Source organism: Crocodylus porosus, unplaced genomic scaffold (assembly GCF_001723895.1).
Source record: "Crocodylus porosus isolate Cpor-Errol unplaced genomic scaffold, CroPor_comp1, whole genome shotgun sequence".
NCBI classification, from domain to species: domain Eukaryota; kingdom Metazoa; phylum Chordata; order Crocodylia; family Crocodylidae; genus Crocodylus; species Crocodylus porosus.
Genome location: NW_017728925.1, coordinates 18,543,239 through 18,568,423, shown reverse-complemented (window position 1 = coordinate 18,568,423; position 25,185 = coordinate 18,543,239). Strand labels below are relative to the sequence as shown.

At 41.1% G+C, this 25,185-nt stretch overlaps 1 protein-coding gene and 1 long non-coding RNA gene across 4 annotated transcripts in view; one reads left to right on the top strand and one right to left on the bottom strand.

The window, feature by feature from the left end:
* Nucleotides 1-25,185, top strand: part of NR6A1 (nuclear receptor subfamily 6 group A member 1) — a 150,955-nt gene that overhangs the window by 43,182 nt on the left and 82,588 nt on the right. The window lies entirely within an intron of this gene.
* Nucleotides 210-25,185, bottom strand: part of LOC109314072 — a 29,532-nt gene continuing 4,556 nt past the window's right edge. The window contains exons 2-3 of the long non-coding RNA XR_002102213.1: nucleotides 5,966-6,005; nucleotides 210-501 (exon numbers count right to left, since the gene is read on the bottom strand). This is a non-coding gene — a long non-coding RNA (uncharacterized LOC109314072). The remainder of the gene's footprint in view (nucleotides 502-5,965; nucleotides 6,006-25,185) is intronic.

Below are 25,185 nucleotides of genomic sequence, written 5' to 3'. Positions count from 1 at the left end.
CACAACAAGGTCCTGTTAGCCCTGCTAACTGTGACCTCGCATTGTCAGCACATGTTCATCTTGGAGTCAGTAATGACTCCAAGATCCCTTTCTGCCTCTGTGCTCTCAAGAAGGGAGTTTCCCATCTTATAAATGTGCTGCTGGTTACTACTGCCTACATGCAGCACCTTGCACTTGTCAGTATTGAAACACATCCTGTTTTTGCTAGCCCACCCCTGTAACCAGGTATCCAGGTCTTGCTACAGCTTGATTCAGAAAATCTGTAGCTCTAGCTTGAAATGCTCTGTGTAAACAGACTGCCATGAGCTTAGTTATTGAGAGGTAGAAGCCATTTTTCCATTGAACATGTGCATGTTTGTTTTTCAAAGGATCTTTAAAAAAATGAAAATGTGAAAAACTGTTTTACAAATTTTACAAAATGTCTTAAAATCTTGTTTCCTGCCTTGGTGACATGCAGTGATCGTTGACATCCCATTGCGATGACTCTGTAGAGCTGCTTTTCTGTGAAGAACAGGAAAACTTGTGTTAATTCACTTGAATATTCATCCTCTTTTTAATTAGGAATGCGTGCAGATGCAAGGTCACAGTACATGTGGACTCTCATATTTCCCCATAGTTTTTTATATGGCCACTAATGTGTGGAGTTTTGTACCTGGGGTGAAGTTTGCATTTGCTCTGCAGTCAGAAGTGTTTGTGTAAGTTGGTTTTTTGTCTAACTTGTATGAAAGCTGCTGTGTGGAAAGCAGCTGCAGGCCTCACCCATGTTCCCAGAAGACTCCTTGTCCCTGGGAGAAAACCAAGGAGAACGCGATGGTGATAGTTCCAGCCTTCCTGCTAGAGGAGGCAGTTTTCATACAGGTTGAATTTCCAGCACCTCAGGGTTACTTGTGCTTCTCTTCACTTTTTTGGTTATTGATGATTAGTGCTGAGATTGTTAAAGATGCCTAAGAGAATTTAATTTCGGGCTCATAGAAATGAGTTGAAGCAGGCATCTAGCTACCTTTATGCCTCTTTGAAGTCCCAGTCCAATTCTGTGGGTCCATTTGAGATTCATATGATAAGAGTACATTTAGAAATTTCATATTAACTCTCATCTTGTAGCTTGGGAGGAACAACTGGAGCTAAATCACTTAAGGCATGTTGAAGCAAGGAGCAAGTAATTAAAAACATTTTAGCCACTTTTTTTTTTTTAATATTGGTGTCAACAGTCCAACACCTTTAAAGCATTGTACTTTGTTGTAGGCAGTAATCAACCCTGAACTCTCCTTAGGAGAGCTAACTTTTCTCTTTAAAAGCATGAAAGATAGTTTACTGTAAGATGTCTTCTAGTTTATGTAGGGCCTTTGAAATCAGAGTCAGAAGAGACCTGTTGGGTCATAATCTCATCCGTCCCCTTGGCCAGTGAAGGAGTTGTTCCCATCTCTTGCATTTCATTGTCATATTTTGTAAACTTAGAAGGTGCTTGGAGCATTGACAATGGATTTTGATAGGATAAATACCTGGGTAACACACGCTCCACGGGAAAACATTCCCCACTCAAACCTATTCTGGTGTTTTTTCAAACAGGAGACTGGCCAGCCTCACCTTTTGATTTTTTAGGAGGGAACAGTTTCAGTTCATAAAATGACTGTAGGTTTTATTGCATCAGGCTTTCAGTTCCAGTAGGTCGTGATCGACAAATGTCCAGTGGTGGAGACCACCTACCTGCTTTTGCTCATTGAGCATTTATCAGCAGTGCTATTGGGTCTTATGGATGTGGAGAAGCCATTGCTTAATGCTATTGTCATTTCCCTTGAGCTCCTAAGTCTACACTGTGGTGCTGGAACTACAAAGGGAGGAAAAGATACTATAAAAAGCTGGATGCATCTGAAAGCAGATCCTAGTTCTCTGGTTGGAGCTCAAGATGGTGCTTGCTGTAGGAATCTGAGAAACAAAGCTTGCAACGTGACCAACGGGATTTTAAACCAGATGGTTCCATTTTTACAAAACATACCTGTGCCCAGCTGTAGGGGTAACAAAGACATTTTTTCATGCAAAAACATGAAGCCTGACAAGTCTTCCTGTTGGCTAGATAATAAATAACTTGGTAGACAGTGAATGAGAGAAGTTTAAATTACTTGTTGCCAGAACCAAGAGTTCTGCCCTAGTCCTATGCTATTCTCCGAGGGGAAGTTTAAAAATGTGTTGATTGAGCAGAACCACGGGCAGCGTTTCTCCACGTGAGCATGTGCTCTTAGCTATCTGGTCCGCAGTTTGCATTCATTGATCAGTGAGTTGGTACAAACTAAAACCCACCGACAGCAATGAATGTTGATTGCAGCCATTAGATGCACGGCCTGTGCAGCCATATTTCTTCAGATTCAGCCCAGTCACTTTTGCACAATGAAAGGGTTGCAGTATTTTTATGACTTAAGAATGCAGGATGTGATGACAGCTCCCATGGCTATTCATTATGTTGGTGAGGACTGCAATGTATACTTTCATTGAGGAAATTATAGGAACGCAGACAACTTAGCAATAGGGACTGTTTAAGATGGAGAAATGACTGACTCTAGTGTGGCTAATGAAAGAACAGTTTTGTCACGGATCCTTAGTTTCAGGATTCAACCTGCACTGCCTAGACTAGACTGTCTTACATTTCCCCTGCATTTTTCCAAAGACTTGAATATGAGACATTCCATTTTACTTTTAAATGGAATATTTCAAAGCACTGCAGGAGCACAAAAATTACATTTTAGAGTTGGTGGTATCTGTACTCCTCTTGCCTTCTTCACCTGTTACATTTTCAGTATACAGAAATCACATTGACTTTAACCATAGCTTTGTGCTCCTTCAAGTTGCTTAACCAATTATCGAATAGTTGTTTTTTGACCGCTAAGGTGTCTTGAGTCATCATTCTTACTTTTATTTTTTTTAATATTGAAAGTATCAACTACTGCTTACAGCTTCTCAGTTTACTTTTTCAGAAAGAAGGATTCCGACCAATTAACATTTCTTTTCAGCCCAATTTAGGAGAGGTTTGCTGGCATAGTTGTAGCTCTACCAGCATACTCTCTCTTACCGTGGCACAAGAGTGCTTTGTGTTGGTACAGGCTATGCTGATTGCCTGAGTGAAACCATCAAATCCGCCAAAACCAGTCATTTTTTTGCTGGCGTGACTTTACAATAGACTGTACAATAGATATCCTCTTTGTTCCATAACTCCTAACCTTGTTGCTGTTTTTAAAACGATGTACAACTGCTTTTTTTTCCCTGGATCTTCATTTGTAGGTCCCAATCTACAGTATGAGGCCCTTTGAATTTTTACCCTAATTAAATTTATTTTTAGCCTAATTAATTTCTTTGGGTTCCATAATTCTTGCAAAAAAAAAAGTAGCTGACCCACCGAATTCATGTACACCTATTCTAAAGCATGTTGCATGTGCATTGCTCCATCTCTTATTCCAGAAGACATAGGTGGGGGGTGCTGTGTCTGGATTTGCTTCCTGAGACAACTTTGCAGTCAGTTAGCTGTCCTTTGAAAGGGGCTGAAATTTTTTTCTCACCCGGTTGTAACATGACAGTGTGAGACGGAGGAACAGCTGGGTTTCACGATACGGGATCAAGTCCTCTGGGTTGCTTCTCCTGCTGAGCAGTTGGTGGAAATTGAAGGGAGGGAGGAAGTAGTCATGTCGGTTCATGAGAGCAAACGGGATGACATTCCAAGACTCCTCCAGCAAAGCTCGAGTTGCCAGCCCAAATGGAAAATAGGTTTCCATCCTGAGCTGCTCTACATCCCTCTTCTGTGGACACCTGCTGTTCTCAAATGAGTTTCCAAACTTCTTTCACTTGCGGGGATGCATTGCTGTTTCTGCATCATTCATGGAAAACCTTTCATTACGTACAGAGACCTTGTTTGGGTGAAATTCTGCTTAGAATTTCAAAAGAATCTTCTGTTTTAAAAGTGCACCACACCACACCTTAATCTTGAAAATACAAGATAGTCCATTCTTATGCACCAAGATGGTTTGGGGCTAGACGGGTGGAGGCGACAGGAGGCAGGTCAGTCCATTTCTTGTAGCTCCAACTGTATCCAGGCATGCCTGTGATAAACCTCAAGGTACAGTCAACGGTCGATGGTTTTTTTTTCTAATGCTCAAACTCACCGACAGCGTTGAATGTTCACTGAAGCTATCTGTAGCCGGCTGCATACGTGCACTGTACATACTTTCCATGCATCTGTTTTCCATAGGCCAGCAGTGGAAACCCTGCTGAGGGCTGCACATTCTTTGTTGCAGGGCCTTAAATTGCAAGTATTTTAATTATGCAATGGAACTGTGAGGGCTAACAAATTGCAGGCGTGTTGAGATGCAGTTGTTTATATGAAATTGCCCTAGACTATTGCTTGCAGCTTTGTTCCTGATTTGTAACTATACAGAAAAAAATGCTTTTTCTCTCCAATTTAGAATACTGTAAATATTTACCCTGAAGTATTTTAATTGTACTTTGTTTTTCAAAGTTAAAACCAGTAAACTATGCTGTGAGGAAAACAAAAACATGCCATTTTTCTGGTTCTCTGTCATGCACATGACATCTTGGGATCGCTGAAGAATTTCCTTTGTCCTGTCCTTTTTAAATGCGCTAGATTTTCAGTAACTATGGAGGGCTGAATTGCAATCACTTCAGACCACATCTGTAGCAACTGCAGCTTGTCTGTAGGAGCTGCTACAGAACAGCATGGCGCAGGGGCCTTACCACGTTACCTGCACAGGGGCTTAATTCTAAGCAAGAGAACACTTATTCTATGAGCTCCACTGACACCTTGTTCTTTTTTTAAATTCCTTTCAAACTATTGCACTTCCCACTTGCTTGTTCCAAAGACACTTGCACAGGTGAGAGAGCACCACAAACATACTCTGTCCTGTCCCTCCCTGTGTGTGCATAGTCCATCTGTTGCCTGCTGCATTTTCAGTTTTGCTCTTCTCCTTTTGCTACTGGCAAGTACCCTTTTTTCCAGGCCAGGGAGAAGTGTTCAGGTGAGTCTTTTCTGAGTTTACACGAGAAAGGTAGGCTCGATGGAGTGGAAATGTTATGGCCTTGAAGCCATGAAACCAGCCAGACTTCATGAGGAGGAAGGGGGATTTTGCCAAATGTTTAGGGTTGAACTAACTTCTGTTCTCATTGAACTCCTGCTTGACCAGGGAGCTTAGCTGGAGTAGATTAAATAAATGATGTAGTCCTTTTGGAAGCCACACTCAGAATAACCTGAAATAAGAGACCTTGGGCTTGTGTGCTAATAGCAGATATAAAACTTTCAGAGGAAAGTGGAGTTTGCTGTCCTGTACATTTTAAAGTGAAACCGCAAATATTTTTCCTACAAGGTCCACTGTTAAAGTAACTCTTGCATAACTTTATTCAGCTTTTAACTACAGAAGGATTTAAATTATCTTGAAAAATTATCTTGAAATTGCTACGCTCATTTGTCTGCCCAATCAGTCTATATTTTGAACTATGCAGACCAACTGGAAGTGATTTATTCAAGCTGCTTGCAGCTGCGCTGTAGGTTAGAGTGAATGCTTGATTTACCTGGACTTGCTGGGCTTTGGTTGTAAAGCACATGTAAGGAAAGTGTTATCAAGCAGAAATATATTATTATTTTAAATTGCAGTGCATTTGCTCTTAGTGAAAGGGAAGTGTTGGGAAACCAGTGACTGCTTGATTAAGGTTCAGACGGAATATCTTGTCTGTATATGTGTCAGCCCAAAGGCTAGACTTGTATAATAAGAACATAAGATACTTGAAACCCATCCATTTTCTTATACACATGGTGATTAAGTAAGGCCTGCCCTTCAAAAATCTTAAGAGGAGCTTGTTTTCAGCCAATAATTACTAAGTTGTAGCATTTTGTGGACTCCAGTAATACTAAACTTCACCTGCGGGGCCAAAACATTCTGAAAATCATTAAAAGAACGGTACCAGTTCTCACCTTTTCAGAGCAGTTTTGTCACCATCCTCCAGAATGGGACCTGGGGAAAAGAGCAAAGTAAAGTTATTTTGGGTTAACAGTAATTACCAAAAGAAATTTCAAGTGGCAAAGCCAGTGCAGAACCATGTCTATGGTGAACTTACCCTGCTTTTGTATGTGCCAGAGTCTAAACCAGGCCGTTCAGCCTTGCTGTGCAACTGGTGATTATTTGGTTAAACTAGGTTTCTTGCCGAGACGACTATTTTAAGGTCATGTTATTCTCCTTGTATGTGAGCTATTCATATCGACCATCACCCGCTTTCAGCTGCTATCTCATTTCCCCATTTTTCCCCACTGTAGAGTCTGGCCTAAATTTGGTTGCTGTTGTTCATATTGAAACCTATGCATTGCTCCTTCACTTCTTTATGATTCTTGGGTTCCATGGTGCAAAATCCAAAATCTACCATGAAGTGGGCCCGAATTATGGCATGCGGTCTTTGAGGTTGAAACCTTCACAAAAACTCAATTTCTTGAAGCAATGGAACTGTCAGCAATGAGGATAAGGCTTGTGGTAGCAGGGGATATAATCGTCTTTGGTTGTGGATTTTAATATTCAGAGCAAAATGTATAATCCATCTTTCCCATCTCCCCCTGAATTTTGTATGTTTTTGATGAAAACAGAAACAACCCATGTCCTATAATGCATACTCTTGGTGAGGGGAAGAGTGCTAAGCTGCTGTGCTTTGTCTGCAGGGGTCTTGGATGGTACTGACACAAGCATCTTGTCAACCTCTACATGAGGCTGTTTTTTTCTTTTTATTTTGGTGGTTCCCCAACTTCCCATTTCTTTCTCTATATTGGCAGTGGCTTCCAGCTTCATGTATGGCCTTAACTCCATGTCTCTTCACAGGATGTCATGTCTGTCATCTCTTGTATTCCCTTTGTCTCTGTTCTGCCTCATCTTTTCTAGTTTTTTTTTTGCTCCTCTTTACTTAAGAAAAGCATCTTCAGCAGAATACAATTTCCTATACATGAACAGGCAGCAAGCCGTTGGGGAGCCCCTTTTAGTGGGCTTCGTGGTACAGAATGATCTGTGCTGCCTTAATTGATCTCATTAGGTGTAGTAAAGAGAAGTTTGAGTGACTTGAAGAGAAGGTCTTTGGCCTTCATTGTATTAGCCACCAGGGAATGGAAGGAAGAATGGCTTCTCAGGCTGTTGTGGAAAAGACCACTTTTTGTAGCCAGCGTTATCATGGGAGAGGGGTGGCCAGCATCATGTCTGGCTGTCTTTGACTCAGCACAAGTGATGGTTGTCCAGGCTATCTCATGATGCTGAAGACTAGTGTGGCATCCTCAAAGGCTTGGAAACTTTGTCTGATACGGACGCTGAGGATGCACAGTCATTTGCTAGCTTCCTTATCAAAGAGTCATAGAGGAGCAGGGCTGGAAGGGACCTCCAGAGGCCATCTAGTCCAGCCCCCTGCCTGAGGCAGGGTCAGCCCTGTCTGAACCAGCCCAGACAAATCCATAATCTAAACTATACATAAAACTACTGCCAGCCCTGATGCAACACAGATCTAACAGCTGAACCTGCCATGAGTAAAGCAGGGGAACCATGGAAGCGAATGTCCTTCTTCTGTGCAATGTCAGTCTAAGCTCAAGAGATCCCAGGTAGAGGGCCATGCCCCCCACTACAAAGGAAGGCAGCCCACCTCCTCCCATGCTCTGTACCGGTCTGACCATGAAGTAAAAATCCTTCCTGACCCCAAGTATGGCCATTGGTCTGATCCCGAGCGGGGGTCAGGTCCCAGCAGAAGCACTGGCACACCCCAGTCTAAGTTCCCACCCTTGGCTGTAGCCAGCACCCAATACCTATTTAGAGGCATTAAAACCAATTATTTCTGACAATGTACCAGCTCAATAGATGGATACTTAATAAATGGAGCACGTTTCTCCAAGGCCTGACTGCCTGCATTTGATAAATACAAATTGTTCTTATTCTGAACTTTGTTTTATGAAAGTCAGGTTTGGTGATGGTATGGATCACTGAAAGTTAACAAAGGATCGAGACTTCTCCAGCCCAACAGCAGCACATTCTCTGCCTTACCTGAGACGGAGGGGATTTTTGCAGTTGCTGTCTTTTCCTGTGCAACAACCTGCAAAAAATGGGGTTATTTAGAATTTGCGCTCTCTTCCCAAAATACACATGGACACCTGGGAAACATTGGCTAGTTATTCAAGGCAGAGAATGTGAACTCTGCACTCAGGGATGGGAATATAAAGTGGTAAGACCTTTGGGTACTTCTCTTGGTATGCCACTTATTTATTATGTCAGAACAACTCGCACTAATGCTTTCAGTCGCCTTTGGACTGTCCTTTACAACAGGACCGACTTAGTTACACCAGAGGAGGAATCCTGATGAAGGTGCAGCACAGTGTAACCAAGTAGATTCAGCAAAATCAACTGATGTGCCAGGTTATCCTACTCTTTCTCTAAGGAAAACTACAATGGCTTTATGTATAACACCCTGAAAAAATGCTGCAGCTACGTATAACAGCGGCTGGAATTGTTCTGTACCATTTTTTATTGTGACAAGTAAAATGAAAAACCCAAAGCCTTTATCTGGTTAATTCCTAGCTTTCTAAGCATGGAGTATTTGATGGTATCAGTGCTCTTCTGGATAAACTGCTTTCTAGCCCACAGATGTGTGGTTGAATCAACAGTAAACTTTCCTTCTCATCTAACAGCTTCCATCAGCAAGAAAATGATTAAAACCTGCATTTCTGAAAGCTGTCATAATAGAAGCTTGTTATTCCCAGCTTTGAAAATTAATCTTTTACTTCTGTCAGTAGGCTAATCTGTGCAAATTGTACTCCTGTGGCCTTACCTGCATAAAATGTACGGTACCAAACTCATCTTGCTAATGGCAGAAGCTTAAATTGTAAAGAGCTGCCTGTCTTCATAGACAGCAGACCTCAACTGACTTTGATGCTCTGTGTTATTAACTGTTGCTTCCAAAATGTCCTTGCAAGTGAAGATCTTTCACAGAACTTGAATGGATGGACTGTTTTGGCTGCTGGGTTTCTTGCATGTCTGGCAAAGCAAAGTGCTGGTCTGGCGATATGCCCAGCACAGAGGCTACCAATACCAGCTAACTGACTTAAACAAAATGCTGTTTTAGGGCCACATTTATATACCAAACAGAGAAAGGGAAGCCATCTTTCCAAAAAAGGAACCAGGCACTAAAGAAGAAAAGGGTAGGAGTCAAGGGAAAAGTTTATTTGCATGTGGGGAAAAAACGTAGTTCTCCTGTGTCTTGACCGGTATTTTTTAAAGAGAGTTATAGATTGTAGTTCACTTATATTAAAAATTACAAAAATCTTCAAATGTGTCACTTTGTTATTTAAGATTTCTGAGAAATAACAATGTTTTGGAGAAAGCACTGAGTTCAGTGTATAAGTACTCTGAAAAGTGTCATGTTTGAAACTATCATTATCATGTTGGAAAGGTGTCACACTTGAAATGATCATCACCGTTGCAGCATGCTGCCCCCGCTTCCTGCACCATAGTTTCAGGAAATCAAGCATCGTCTTTGAAGTTCAATTATAAGCCCATGTGAAAAAACTGTTCAGTTTGTATCATGAAGCAAATGGCTCTGTGGGATCTGTACAGGTTTGTTTTAATCTGCACTCTTAAATGGAAAAAATGTTTTTTGACTTAATCTGTCGCTTGTAAAGTACTGCTTGGAGTATTTTCTAACATATTTGTATATTATCTTTATGGCCCATAACTGGATAAATGAGGCTTTTAAACTTTCTTTGTACTCGCAAGCTATTATTTCTTAAATAAAACTTGATGACTTCAGGCAAGTTGTGGATTCTGCCGTTGTAGATCCCCCCCCCCCCCCCCCATTAGTTTAGTTAAACTTAATTGCATTGTACTTTAAGGTTGGCATGTTTGCGCTTCGCTCTGCTGTGATTTGTGCTGGCCAGGGTATGCTGTAGAAGTTTGATGCAGTTATGGTTCAGGACTTGCATTGTAAGTCCTTTATTTTCAAGTCCTGAATGAAAAAATGCGCCTTTGGACAGAAGTTCTTTTATGTTCATTCTCAATCTGAAGATGAAAACTTTTGTGGGGTTTGATCCCTCAAAAATAACCAGATGTTTCTTAAAGCTCAAGAATACGCATCAGTCATGCTCCATTGCTCAGCTGTATACAAGACGTCAGTAATACTTGGATTTGTAAATGCTCCTTACAGTGCAGAACTAATGCGGGAGACTTCTGCATATCATGGAGGTGAATAGCATAACACAGATGGAGAGAATGTCTTCTAATCTGATAAACCCAACTTGGACTTGAAACTGTTGTTACTCGCAAGGGTACGATAAAGCTTAATTTTCTTTATGGAGTGCCAAATCACCTTAGGGAAGTTACAGTTATTTTAAATGTTCCATGCCTCTCAGCACTTGAATCCAACTGTCCTTGTCCTCCACTGGTGCCTCATCCATCTCTGACTGTTTCAGAAGGATCTACACCTTTTCATTTCCTTTCTCCTTCTCTCCATCTTCACCGCCTTTCTGTCTCAGTTGCGCTGGCCCAAAACCGAAGCATGTATTTATTTTTGATTATGGAGCTACCTATGCACATTTTGGTGACTAGATAAAGCACATTTCTATTCAGCAGGGTGCTTTGTGCAGACAGATGGTGCTGGAGCCTGCTGAATATGTTTGTCTTGAAAGTGTGTGATAACATGCAGTCCTTGAGGGAGGTCTCTCTGTCTTAGCATAGTTGCAAAAGTGCCCAAGCGCTTATTAAACTTCTTCACAATTGTCTGTCATGTGCATTGAGTAAAGGTTCATTCTAGGAGAAGATTTTGTATTGGATCTTATTACAAGATGGCCAAGGACTAGGGCTCTGAATCTCTCAAAGATTTGGGCTCAGCAGCAATGGATTCCTCCGGAATGAGTGTCAAGTTTGGATGAACATGAATAGGTGGATGCAATCATTGCTCCCCCTTCTCCCTCCTGCCCTTTTAATTACTTACATTACTTTGCTTTATTTCTCTCCTGCTGGTGTCTCACATAATGCAATAAAAAGATTAATTGTTCCTGTTACAGGCCAAGCTCAACACCTGTTTTTTTGTTGGTTTTTTTTTAAACTTGGTCCCCCAGTTTGTATTTAAAAACAAGCAGATGAACAGAGCAGTGGTAGCCACTGGTTGCCACAAAATCATGCTGTGAATCACCACCAGAATAAAACATTGGCTCTTCTGATGTCCCAGTTCTGTGGTTTAACTCCATTGTCATCCTCCAGTTTTGGAGATGAGGGGGGGAGGGGAATGGAGATGTTCCTTCTTGCATACCAAAATAAAGATTAATTTCTATCTGGTGTTTCACATCTTCTCTGACTGACTAATCTCATGAAAGTACATGTTGCGTCCACCTTAGACATGCAGTTCATTTTGATCATGAAATTACGACACGTACCAATAGCTTTGCTCAGCTGTGCAACCTTATGGAAAAAGTGATCGCCCTTTAAGAGTGGGACTATGTTTTATTTGGGGGATGAGATGGAAGGGTGGCATGGAGTAAGGCTGAAAAGGGTGGGTTGGACAAGGATGTCATGGCTAACCTCTGGCAGAATAATGAGACTTGTCAGACTGTCTGTCTTCGCAGTGGTTGGGGAGGATAAACGCAACTAGCATCAGTCTCATTGAATGTGCCATTAGTGGCTGTAAGCCAGAAGCAAGTAATGTGACAGGAGTGGAGATTAAATGAAGGGATTTTGAAATTATTCAGGAACTGACAGGCGGTAGAAATGAACATACTAACAAGGGCATGAATGATCAGTTGCGTTTCTCTCAAATGAGTGTATGCGGGCTGGAAATATATTCAAATTGACAAGCCTTTCGCCTAATTCAAGAAGCAGTTGTGCATTATCCCTTGAATTCAAGACAAATGAATTCCCATTTCCCTTCTCCCTTTTTTTGTGCAGACAGCCTGTAACTGCTGCTGTTCTACGGTTTGAGTGCTGTGTAATCCAAACATGTGGAAATAAAGTACATTTGGCTCAGAAGGGCTAGTTGTCTGCTCGCCTCTTGAGAGCCTTATGGCAATGCCATGTTTACCATGTTTGAGACTCTGTCCTACAGAGCGTTGCTTGTACCAGTTTATACATCTGTATCTGGCAGTGGTAAATGCGTAAAATAAGCTTATCGTAGGCATTGTGCTTATGCATATATATAACACATCCATAAACAGATTTTCTGTAATTGGAGGAAAACCCAGGGATGGCATTCCTGTCACGTGACACTGCATTTCCATTCCAGCCCTACATGCTAAATATTAGTGACTAAAGGTAGACATTTACAATTCAGCAGGCCTGCCTAATTTGCAATGGAAACCTTTTTAAAGAGCTGGAGAGGAGTTCACTTGAGCATTGGTTTGAATGAGTCTTGGAATATGGGGGGAGGCTCAGAGCTGGAAGAAAGAAAACACATGTTGTGCTTAAAGGTCTAAACAAGATGATATCCTGGGTGATTATTGGCCTTTTAGCCTGACCCTGATCCAAAGCAAAATACAGGAATGGCTGATGAGCTCAGGAAATAATGTAAGGAGTTCAGTGTAATTAATGCTAATAGAGATCTGTTTACAGAGAACAGTTATTGTCAAGTGAAGTTCTTTGTAGGGGAACAAGTAACCAATTTGCAGGTGCATGGAGCTGTGCCCATTCAGTCTTCTGCGGTGTGGGTACCTGTTTGTCCAGAAGGATTCACAAGCATGTTGACTTGGATTCTCCTTGCACACCACGCTACCCCCTGGCAAGAAGCCTACAGGGTGCCATAGGCACAGCCACTGCCGTGGGAGGAAACGGCTTAAATTAAAATTATGTTTAGATGATTGTAGGAGAGGCTCGGGTCCTGTGCTCCAAGGAAAGCAACGGTACCTTATCTTCTTGACCTGGGTAAAGATTCCTGACCCTAGTTTTACCTTCTGCACATGAGCTAGACCTACCTGAGAGATTTTTCAGTACCATTAGGAGGACCAGCCCACTGCTGCTGAGCTCCTACTTCTAGCTGACCAAAACCCTGGCCATTTAAAAACAAATGCCAAACAACTTGAAGCCAATAAATGCATTCATAGGGTGGAATTTTTTTTCTTCTTGACATCTCCAGGTAAGTGGCAGTAGCATTGAAGTATGGGATTTCTGGACAGCTAATGTGTAGACACAGAGTTGCCTTTCAACCCCTTCATGGGGGTGATAAAGGCAATAGATTTGTGTTGTATACGTAGACTTCTGTTAGGTATTTGATTTTATACTGCATGACATTTCAAGAAACTGAAATAATACAAATGCAACATGGCACGCATTAAAGGGATTAAAAACTGGACTACATAGTAAGTATGAAAATGTCAACTGATGAGGAAAGCATAAAAAGACTATTTCTAATGGGCAGGGATCTATCCTTACCCCTGTTATAAAACATTTTGTCAGTACTGTAATAGGTAAGGAAACTGAAAATTGGAATTTAGAATTTGCAGATGAGACGGACTGGGAAAGGCAAGCATGAAGAGAATAGGTCACTAAAAGCAGTCTGAATTGTTTGAGCCAAACGCAAGTGAACAATATATGCTTCAGTATAGCCAAAATGAAGTTGCTTATCCAGAAACGAAGAATGCAGATACATCTACAAGTTGGGGACTTTCTATACTAGCAAGTACTGCTTCTGATAAAGATGTGGGGGTCTTGGTGGGTGGTCAACTAAACATGGCCAGTGAAGCAAATGCATCCTTGGATGTGTAAACAGAGGACTCCTGAGTAGGAGAAAAGGGGTTGTTTCACATTAGCATGACTGACACTGGAATACTGCCTCCTGTTTGAGCCCAACAATTCTAAGAGGGAGCTTCAAAAATTGGAATGAGAGGACCCAAGGAGACTGATTAAGACTGAAAACCCTGCCATATAGCAAGAGAGTCTGGGAGCTCAACGTCTTTAGCTGATCAGAGAGAAGGCTAAGAGATGACTTGATCTCATTTTAGAGTTACCTGCCTGGAGAAAATAACTTTGATAAAGGTTAGTAGAGAGAAATATAATGAGGACCAATGGCTTAAAGATTAAGCTAGATGCAGTCTGCATCTAACATACAAATTTTAACAGTGAGGGTAATTAAATTGTTAGTGTAATTACCAAAGGGTGTGATGAATTCTCTATCACTGGAAATCTTTAAATCAAAATCAGATGTTTTCTAGGAAACGCGCTGTAGTTCAAACAAGAATTAATTCAGGAAAGCCCGTTGCCAAGGTCAGACTAGGTGGTCGTAATGGGCCCTTATCTATGTATTTAAATATCAAGAACCTCATTCAGAAGAATCTGGCAAAAATGCTCATGTTTGAAGCGGATTCATTATTTCATGCAAGAGAAAAGGTGATTAATCTTTCAACTGGCAAAGCTTTGCAACTGAAAAAGAACTGCCCTCTGAAGATGTGAAGTGATGAATGGAACAGATGTGAAGACTTCAAGATTACAGGTAAACTTACTCTGAAACCAAACAGTTAAGGTTAGTCCTTCTGTTTTAGTTGATGAGAGTAAAAGATTAAATGCTAGCAAGGTCATTAAGAAAATAAATAAAGTGCTACAACGAGCATAGCAGTACTGCTTTGGTGTTAGTGATGTACAGTTTTGCAGGAGAAACAAGTTTTTGAACTTGGGTCTTGATAAGTAAAATGTTTTAGTTGCATCACTTATGAACTTTGTGTAAAGGTCTTTTAGTATCATGAGGTAAGTACAAAATTTATCTGAATTTGGAGAGATGACCTAATCCAAAACTAAATCTGTTTGTATGTTTAGCATATACCAGCTTTTTTTGCTTTCCATAGTGATAATGCATTTGAAATACTATTTACATCATATCAAGGATCAAATAATTAGTGTTCCCTCATGAGACTGTTAACTGTGCTCAAGCTCATGTATTAAATAGTTTTTGTACATCAGTTTAGTATTTTAAAAGATGCATTTTAACAATTTTTTCAAGAAACGCTTGGAAGCAAATAGAATAGGCCTTTTCACCTCCGGATGTCCTAGGTCCTTAAGCAATGGTAATACCATGCCTTTTGCAAAACTGGAGCAGCAGTCCTTATTCCCCCGCTTAGAAGTCGGGAAGGATAGGGATGGGGACAGACTGCTTTTAGGTCACCTTAAAAAGCAAGAAAATCCCTAACCAACTCTTACAGGCCACGTGCCAACTCTTTACAGGGTTCCCACCAGAGTAATGATGTGAGAATTTCGAGGAGTGCATAGTGCAGCTGCCAAGGTTCCAGTGTTTAATTTCAACACCATCTGTCTGCCAGAGCACGCAGTTTAATATTTTTTCTTCCTTAAGTACCATACTACAGTTGCATGTTCTTATCTGGGTGGGTTGGGGAAATCGAGCAGTTTATTTTAAGAGCAACTTTATTTCATTTAAATTAAAGCCAGGGAATGACTTACCTTGTGCAGACGTAGACAGAGGAAGGGGTTTTCTTCCCTGGCATGGAGTGTAAGCTATATTGCTCTTGATTCAAAGCTATCACTTCTACAACCCAACGTGTGACGGACCGTCCCTATTGAACGAATGGTATTTCTGCTGGTGGAAACTCTCCGTTGATAGAAGTTTGTGTGGTTCTTTGGAATGTGGTTAGGAGGAAGCTGAAATTAAGCATTTCTTTTTTTCTCACTGAGAAAAAGCAAGCCAGGGATGATCTCATTCACAGGGTCCTGTAGTTTGACACCTGAGTCAAGAATATAGATCCAGATGCCCCTTGGAAGCAAGTGGCTTTTATTGAACACCTGCTTTTCCCATTATTTTATGGCTGAAATAATTCATCATCTTTGACCAAAACATGCTTTCATTTCTATAACAGACATGAAGGCATCCAAAAGCAGCAGGCCCTTGATAAATGAGGGTCTGCTGAAGACCATGTTTGATAAGCCTTGCTGGCAATAAAAAGTAAGTGCTGCCATCGATTTACTTGGAGGCATGTCTGATCTCCCTTGTGCCTTTTGAGATAAGATGGCACGGACATGATCATGAAAGCCACCCTCTGTCTCAGATAAACAGTATAATTTGTAGAAGACCCACTAGATCCTGGACCCTTTTGTAACACCGAAATCTTCTGTTTATAGGATGTCATGGCAACTGAACAAAATAGGTTGACAAACCATCTTTAGAAAAGTTGCTTCATTAAAGAAGAGAGCGTCTTGGCAGGGTACAGGGTCTTCTTCCCCTTATTGGTCCCCAGGGTCTAATTTATCAGACTCTACACCCCAAAACCATTTGCTTTCTACAGAATGGCAAAAGGACGAACACTATTCCTATTCAGATCTTTGCTGCAAGAGTAACGAGTATCATTCGTGCAGAGGGTGCATTCACCTTGACACGCTATCATGTTGGGGCAAAATAACAAAGAGAAATGGGGATGTGCTGGCTCATGGCTCAGTTTCACCCCCCCCCCCCCCAAGTGTCTACAAATAAAAATTGAAGGGATCCCTAAATATTGAACACTTGCTAAGAAATCTTTAGACTTTGAAATATGCAATGATGTAGTGCTTCATGAGCTGGAACATAATGCAGTCCAGTATGTTAACTACTCCTGAAACTAGTCTCTTGACTGTGAGGTGGTGTTCTTTGGGGTGTCAAGAACACTAATGGTATTGAGTTAATAATTGGAGCATTGATTTCTCCTTCGTCTTTGATTAAACGATAAACATGATAAAAATCTGAATTTCATCATGAGTGAATCAAGGAAGTATTCCTGGGAATGTAGCCCCATGTGTAGGGCTCAGTGCAGTTGGGCAAGCTGGATTTGTTGTTTTTACTCCTGCCTTCAGTGCAAACTTGCTTTGGGCTTTAGAGAAGTCCTTTCTTTCTGCTCGTTTCCCCGTTTATAGAAGAGGGAGGTGATCAGTCTCTTGCCTGCCTGCTTCCACCAGGGTGTGAAAGCCAAATTGTAAATTATTTTCTTCTGTCAGTGTTTTGAAGTTCATTGGCAGATCTCATTCTGTGGTGAGCAGCCTGGTAACCCAGGAGCTCTTTATTTGGGAACAGTAACTTTCTCCCTGGGCAGGACTGGCTGCTTACTTTCCAAATAATAATGATCAGATTTGGACGCAGCTGTCTCCCTAGCAGGAAGTGAAGAACTTCTGTTCATGTCCATTCCCACATCTGGATTGGCTGCACCACCTTGCTGTTATTACCAAGACTTGAAAACAGTTTTAATAGAAAGATGCCGGCCTCTGGAATTCATTTCTTTCCCACTGCGGAGCTTCAGGGCGCATTACAAAGCCTGTTTGCTATAGTTTTTTCCTAAATAGGTATGCTCAGGTGGTACTTTTCGAAAGTTGGTTGCATTTTTTTTAACTTCCAGTTCTTTGTAAACATGTCTAGAAACTGCTTGTGCATCCCTCGTGTTTAGAAAAATACTTTGCAAAGCAATTATCTAAATGCCAAGTAGGACTTGACTGTGAAGGACTACTCTGATCAAGTTGTATGCTTGTTATTGTAGAAAGTGCAGACATCTCGCAAAGGATGTGGTGGTGTTCTGGTTACAAGCTGTCTTGCCAGGTGGTAATGTGGTTAGTTTAATCATTGTGGCACAGCCACAGCATTGGCTCCTTGGGTGGGTGACCAAGGCTAACAACATGGAAATGGCAAACATTCACACATGGAAGCGGAGACTTCTCAGGAAAGCCTGTCACATCTGAAAACCTCAGTTACGAGTGATGCGTAGGCAAGGTCTTTGTGCAGCAATGTTGATGCATTGCCCGACTTTGCATTCATTGACTGGAAGGATCAAAAATCCCAGCTGGTCAAAACAGCTTGTGCCTGGCTACCTGGTGACCTAAACCATACAGTGAGAGATCAAGTTAAAGATTTAGCCTTGATAGCATTGAGGGCGGCCCTGTCATTCATGAGATTTGGTTGGCCCCCAAGGAAAATTTTGGATTTCTTGTGATTGGTTTAATAGCTGTCCAGATTCCAGAACCTGTTACCCTGACCAGAAACGCGGCTAAATGCAGAAGAGGAGACTGCACAGAAGGATCTGGGTATGCAGGCAGCAAAGCTTTATATTGCCAGCTGCCATTTCAGGCTTTTTAAAAAAGCAGTAAAGATCTGGCCTACCATAACCTTAAGTCATTCAAAAAAGGAGTCAAACTGCAGTTTAGCAAGCAGAAAGAAGCAAGTGAGACCCTCTTTTTTGGGGGCAGATGCTGCCAGGACTTTGCAGTTTAGCAACATGTAAGGCAGACTTACCTTGTGGGGAGAGGTATTGGTGTTGTTCGCTTCATCGTCTCAAGTGGTCTCCTTTAGAAAAGGTGAAAATAACCTCATCCTGCTGGAGTGGAAGCGGGTTATCCAGTCTTCTTCACAAGTTGTAACACAGAGTAAGGGTCACTCTGTGTGGAAGTAAAAATGAGCCATGCACACAAGACTGCTCTTCAGTTTTGATTGCTTCAAGTTCAGTGCCAACAGATGCGCGAGGAATGCTGGTTGAATACGATATTCAACCATCGCATTTTTTTCCCCCCAAGGATGAGATGTGAATGTGGCGGAAGCTCTCCTAGTTTAATAGTCTTCTGTACTTGAGAAACATTTCAGTAATTGCTTCCAAGCTGTAGTTTCATGTGAGGTCTGTGGGTGGAGTATTTCTGGATGCAGGCTCTAACCTCCTCCCATAGTGCTGATTTACTCCGCTGCTTCACTTAGCAACTAGGTTGAAAAGAAACTTGATAGTCTATTATGGGTGTAGTATTCATACCCGCAAGGCATGTACTGCACATGGTTAATGGTTTTTCATCAAGAAACAGAATCTTAGTTAAGAGTTTTGAATTGCTCCCCAGATGCTGGGTGCCAGAGGCCTTGTGACTAACAGTGTTTGCATGGATAAGATTAACTGTACAGCTCTTCCACTACACTTAAGGAGTTCTGCTGTATAGACCTTTTCCTCTCCTGCCATTAAAAATAGCTGTTAAAGAATTTTATAAACTTTTCTCCATTGTCAATGAATTTCACATCAGTAGGGTATGCTGCATTTTCAAGTGGCCAAGAAAATGCCAAGCTAACTCTGGATATTCTTGCACTGCACACTTACTTAATTGGATGATAATGTTGGAGTCCTACAGGAGTCATCCACATGCAGTGAACTGAAACTGTAATATGTTTAATTTTTAGAGGATCCTCATTCATTACAATGCACGTCCCCATAGAGCAGAATTTACATGGATTCTGAAATAGAGGTGCGTGAAGTATTGAAAAGAGAAAAACTAACTGTTCTTGTCCTGTATGTAATTTAAAAAAAAAAAAAAGTGAAAGACCAAGGCGTATAAGAAATCTGGTGTGCTATTAAGTTTGAAAGATGGCAAACATTGAGATTTTCATAAGCAGCTCTGAGGCAGGGAGAGTGTTATGCTGAGAAGGAAGAGCAGACCACCCACCACAGGGGCACAGCCTCTTCGGATATGCCGTCAGCGAGAGCTGCTAACTGCTCCATTGGGAGCAGCTACTGGATGCATCATTGGGAGTGACTCGTACAGATTTGTATCTTTTATGGAAAGGAACACAAGTTGCTTTTGATTCGATTTGCTATGTTCCTATGTAAAAGTGACACACACAAAAAATCACGTTTCTACTGTATTTTCATGATGCCACCTGTAACTTTTTCTGTCTTTGAAAGTCTATATTATTTTCATGCCCTGAGGTTTGACACTTGGTTTGACACTTGGTTGCTAGCAAATCATTGGTCAAGTGAACTGTTTTACTTCTAAGATACAGCTGTCTTCTTACTAAGCATTAGGTGGAATTAATGTTTGATTTAGGAGGTAAACAGTTTAGTTAGGAGGGTCTTTCCATTAAACAGTACATAGTCATCACCACCAGTTCCTGCCTGGATGAGTCACTGTCCCCTTCATTCCTTCAGCTGCACAGAAAAAGCAGCGTTTGCTTTGTAGCCATCCTTGTGCTTTCCCTGTTTTCAACTCTAAGATCTGCTCTGTCCCAGCGCACGTACGAGCTGAAGCAGAATTGCTTTGAGCATCATTTATAGCGGCAGCCCCAGGAGGGTAGTGCCCACTGCCAGGAGTACATAGATCGTGCAGACCTGGCCACCTCCCCAGCATTTCTACCACGCGACAGTCTACAAAGGAGTTGATAGAGTGCCTGACTTTGCAGCGCTCTGCTTTGCAGGGTGACACCTTTATGTTGAATTCTTCTCCTATGACCACATCTGTTGGCTTTATGCCACCAGAGTGGTTGGCAGGGCCAGCGGTTTAATAACCGTGGACCCATTTAATTAAGCCACCTGTACCTAGAAGGAAGTTAAGCAAGTGAGAATCACTGTTTGGAGAGGACAAATTATACCAAGCCTCACAAGTGGGGGTGTCTTACCCCACCTCAGCTGGTTCATGGCATCTCAGCTGCTTTGTGGCAAGTGGTTCATGTGTCCACTCTGTCCTATGGTAGATTGAAACTGGCCTGGGGCAATTTACCCCGTGTCGCTAAAGTACTAAATTACTACAGTGTAGCTTCTACTTACTGCGGGACAGGAGAACATGAGAAACTTCTATCACAAATTAGGTGATCTCCGCTAAGTCATTTTTCCCTACCTCCACCCCTCTTTAACTCTATAATTTGTTCACCTGCCCCTACCTTTATCAAAGTTTCTCAGCAGCACCAAGGGAAAGCTTTGGCTGTGACTTTTCGGAAGATTCAAAAACTTAGGAGTCAGAGCTATCTGGCTTTCCTGCTATCAGTAAATTGCATGTAATTACAGAAGGAAAACCCTAGCTGGGTGTGGAGGATGCTGGTGAGAGAGGCAGGAGGCCAGACTGAGGAGGCTGCAGTATGTCCTGTGCAGTTGAGAAGGAAATATTGAGAAGAATGATGGAGATGAAAAGGAAGAGGAAGACTAAAGTTGAGAATGTAAGTAGGAAAGACCCGAACAAGTTGAGAGCAAGAACAGAAAACACTGGTGCTTAGAGCAAGTGGAAAAGGAAGACTTGAGCAGCCAGCTACACAGCTGAGTAGGACTGCTGGCTGGACCAGAAAGAGAGGCAGAGAAGAAAAATCACCTAAGAATACTTCTAAAAAACCTTGTATTTGCATAGTGAGTCTTCCAGGTTGTCTTAAAAGATTTAGATTTCAGGACAATATCTTTTTAACAGTTCTTTTTTTTGGTAAGCAGTGAATAGACTTAGTCTTACTGTATAAAAACTTGTAATTTTTGGGAATTTCTGTCAGAAATACCTTTCCACCTTTCGTGTATGCACTCCGAGTCGTCTCTCATTCCAAGCACATGGGGGAAAAGGAGAAACCGGGGGGTACTGCTGCACTACTGGGGCTGCAGTAGCAGACCTAGCCCTTCTGCGCAGTGCGGTCTCATCTGTGTTACTGTCTGAATAGAGACATCCAAAGACAACTTTAGGCAGCTATTGCCTAACCAAAATGATGGCATTCCTGATGAAGTATACTCAATTGGAAACACATGGTGCATTTCCGTGGTACTTTTTCTTCCACATGATGCATGTGCTACTCAGCTGCACGACAGCAGTATTTTTGCGAATGCTCCTGTGCTTTTATATTTTTTGTAAAGCAAATTTTTAGTCCAGACACCTCATGATAGCGCATACAGGGGATTTGAGCAAATCAAATGGTACAGATTACAGCTGGTGGCAGTGTGATTGCCCATAATTATTTTGTGGGAAGCAAGAGATGTTCCTCTGGTAAATATTTGATTTCCACTTGAAAATGTGTGCTTGTGTAAATAGTGGCTGTACTATGCTTGTATGAAGCCCATACAAGCAGGGCTCTATTCTCTTCTGAATTGTTACTGAATCTGCGTGCACGTTGACCAGTGTGTCAAAGAAAGGGCATGGGGGAGGATGTGTACAGAAGATCACCTTGGGTATTTTTTGTCCAAATACTCTTGATTTCCCATTTTACACTCCTTGCAGTTATGAAATAAAAGGGTCCTGATGGGCTAATAACAGCACAGAAAGTTTTGTATATGAAAATACCGTACAAGTCACATAATTTTAGGATTTTGAAAGGTTGGGAGTGATTTGCTAAGCTGAGTTTCCTTAGCAGCCTTCATTTTGAAGCAGTAACATATGGGAGATGCTAGCATGGGAATTGTAGTCTTTTGGCATGCTTTTATGTCACAGCTGAGTGCTTATTTATGCGGCAGTTTTATTCTCTTGCTTTCACCCACTTTTGTATCCTGGTGTGTGGTCAGTACGTAAGACCAAAACTATTCTAGATGTTTTGTAGCCCTGTGATAATAGCACAGTAGTGATTTCCAGAGAGAATAACAACTTAGATCTTAGAGTGTACTTTTTTTTAAAAAAAGTAAAAATTGGCACATTTCTGCTCTTTCTAATTCTGGATGCCACCGCCACCTCATCTTTCCTGTGCAGTTACTAATCTAAATCAGATCAGTCTCTTATTAGGGGGGGGAAAATTGGCTTCCTTAGAAAGCATTTATATATACATTTCAGGCTAAATCTTTTCTGCCCTTCGCAGATGCTTTTTGCTCAGGCAGGATGTTAGCGTACGTGGGCCTGTGTGAAATTTCAGTACTTGTTTTCTAATTAAAATGAAAGGGGGAAGGGAAGAGCAGCCTTCTTCATCTTTCTTTTTTCTTTTTTTTCAGATAGAGATTTGCACATAGGTGGTTCCAAAGTGGCAGCTCGGTTAAACACAGATGAACATGCTTTTTACAGTTACAATTCACAAAGCAAATATCTTGAACCTCAAAACATTTTAATAAATAAAATGTAATAAAAAGGGATGCAGTGGCACAGTCAGGATCATCTGCTGATCTGTACTGTTTACTGATCAAGTGATGCCTTCAGCATGTCTGCCAGTCTATCTGGAGGTACCACAATATGATGCTGTTCCAAGGCTTGAAGCCAGACTACTCGCTCCAGTTTCACAGTACCATTTTGTTTTTAAGTGCAGTTGCAAGTATTACGCATCAATCCATTGGTTTCACCAGAAGAAATGTATTAAACAAGGCAAATAAAGCTGCAGTTAAGCACACGGAAATAAATAATAGCTTAGCTTTTGGCATATGGACCAAATGTTTTAGATTATAGTGCATAAGCCTTTGAAACCTAAAGTTATTTTAAAATAAAAAAAAAATGATGAGAATGGATTTGCTTGTATGTATATGTTGGTTAAGAGAAGCAAGCAATGTCTTTAACCAGTCATTTTCTCTTAATAGAAAGGCAAGGTTTGCTAAGAGACATGGGACTGAATGAGTAGCACGTTTTCAATAAAACAAATTGAACAGATTCTACAGAAATCTAGGTCACAGTAACAGATGACCTATACATGGTCCTAATTTTTGAAGCAACTGTCTAATCTGCTCTGAGAGTTCTAGCCAGACATCATTCCTAATTGACCTTGATATTCAGTGAACAGAAAGAAAGCTAAAGCCACATGATATTTGAATCTTTACCAAAAAACAGAATCTATGGCAGACTCGAGCACGTCAGATTTTCTAAAAAGAATCTAGATTTCTCTCGGATGAATCTCATGTACAGACATGTTGCCCTATTAAAGATGTGAATTTCAGTCTCCCTTCTGAGACACGTGAATCTGAAAATCCGGGTTTAATAACGATGAGAAAATTATCCTCCTTTTAGAAGTATTCATTATTATGCATACACAAATGTTAATGGCATCATGAGTTATTGATAGACTCCAAACAGGTTCCCTGAAAAAGCAGCATTTTTTCTGCTGAGATTGACACCCTTTCACTTCTGTCTGGATGATCAGACTGAGTGATTCTGCAAAACAAGACACTTGTTCATTTCCAGTTGTTAAAGTACAGTAGTCATCTGAGCAATAATTGCAGATTTGAGTAGTAATAGAGGAGCTCTGCAGTTATGGGGCTGTGTGGGGCTAAATACCTTTGTGGACAAATGGGATAAACCCTCTTATCAGGGAAATCTGAATTTAGGTAGTGAAGAATGTACTGAAAGCAAGGAACGTTTGGCATTTTTAAAAATAGATATTTACTTCATGTTGTATCGCTTATTAGGGAAACCAAACAAAATTAAGCACTAAAACAATGTGGCTGGACACCTGTACAGAATGCTTTTCAAATTTAGGTTTGATTCCACATCATCATATCAAGGTGTGGCGGGTGTGCAGAGGGGATGGCTGATGCTGGCAACCCCAAAATTGTTCAGCTAATGTATTGGGACACCTTGGTGACTGCCTTCGTGTGCCAGGAAACGTGTACTTTGCAATAACTGACTTCATCGTTTTTGATCACCGCTGTTAACACAAGAGTTCCCATCCAAGAGCATAGGGGATGCTACCGTTTCATTAAAAGCTAGTCACTCGGTCATGGCAGACAGGAGCCTGTCATAAGGAGGCTGTAATAGCGAATAATGTTAATGTGAATGCATTGCATGCAGCTCCCTGCCCACTTTTCAATCACACCACCTACTGAACATTCTGTTAGCCTTAATCATAATTTGGCATCTCTTCTCAAAGACAGTCTGGAGTTTCTGTATGAAATGGTGGTTAACCACAGATCTGGGTAATGTGATGTTGCAAAACCAAATCATACACAACTAAAAGACACCCCATTTTCTTAATGGCAGGTCATCTTCCGTGCCCACCCAGTGGAGATTTTGCAATTAACTGTATTCTCTGTTCTTAAAGCAATCTCCAAACAACATTCATTGTGGTACAGAAGGATGGTACAGTTAAATGTTTTATTGAGGAAAGGGTCACTGCACTTTTCTTCTAATGCTAAGATGCCGCAATTCTTTTTTTTTTTTTTTTTCTTTTTGAAAGTCATTCCTAATGATTATTGAACAAAAATGGGATGGAAATTGTTTGAGGTCCAGGACAGTTGCGGATACTAAAAGGCTATTTCAAGTTAGAGTGTAAGGCTATCCAACCTGATTTTTTTTTTTTTTTCTTAAATTATAATTTTTCTATCAAATGCATACGTCAGTATTTTTTCACAGAAGAGAACAGCTTCCTCTTAAGAGAACACTAGCCAATTAGCCAATTTGGAGTTTGAATACTGTGTTCTTAGTGTTTGAAACTCTTGAGTAATTTTATCCGGTACTCTAAATGTGTTTTTGTAATTATTATTGCTGATGGTTGCTGGGAATGTGCACAACATTCTTAAGTAACATCTGGGTTTTTTGGTTTTTTTAGCTGAAAGATATGTTACTGAACTTT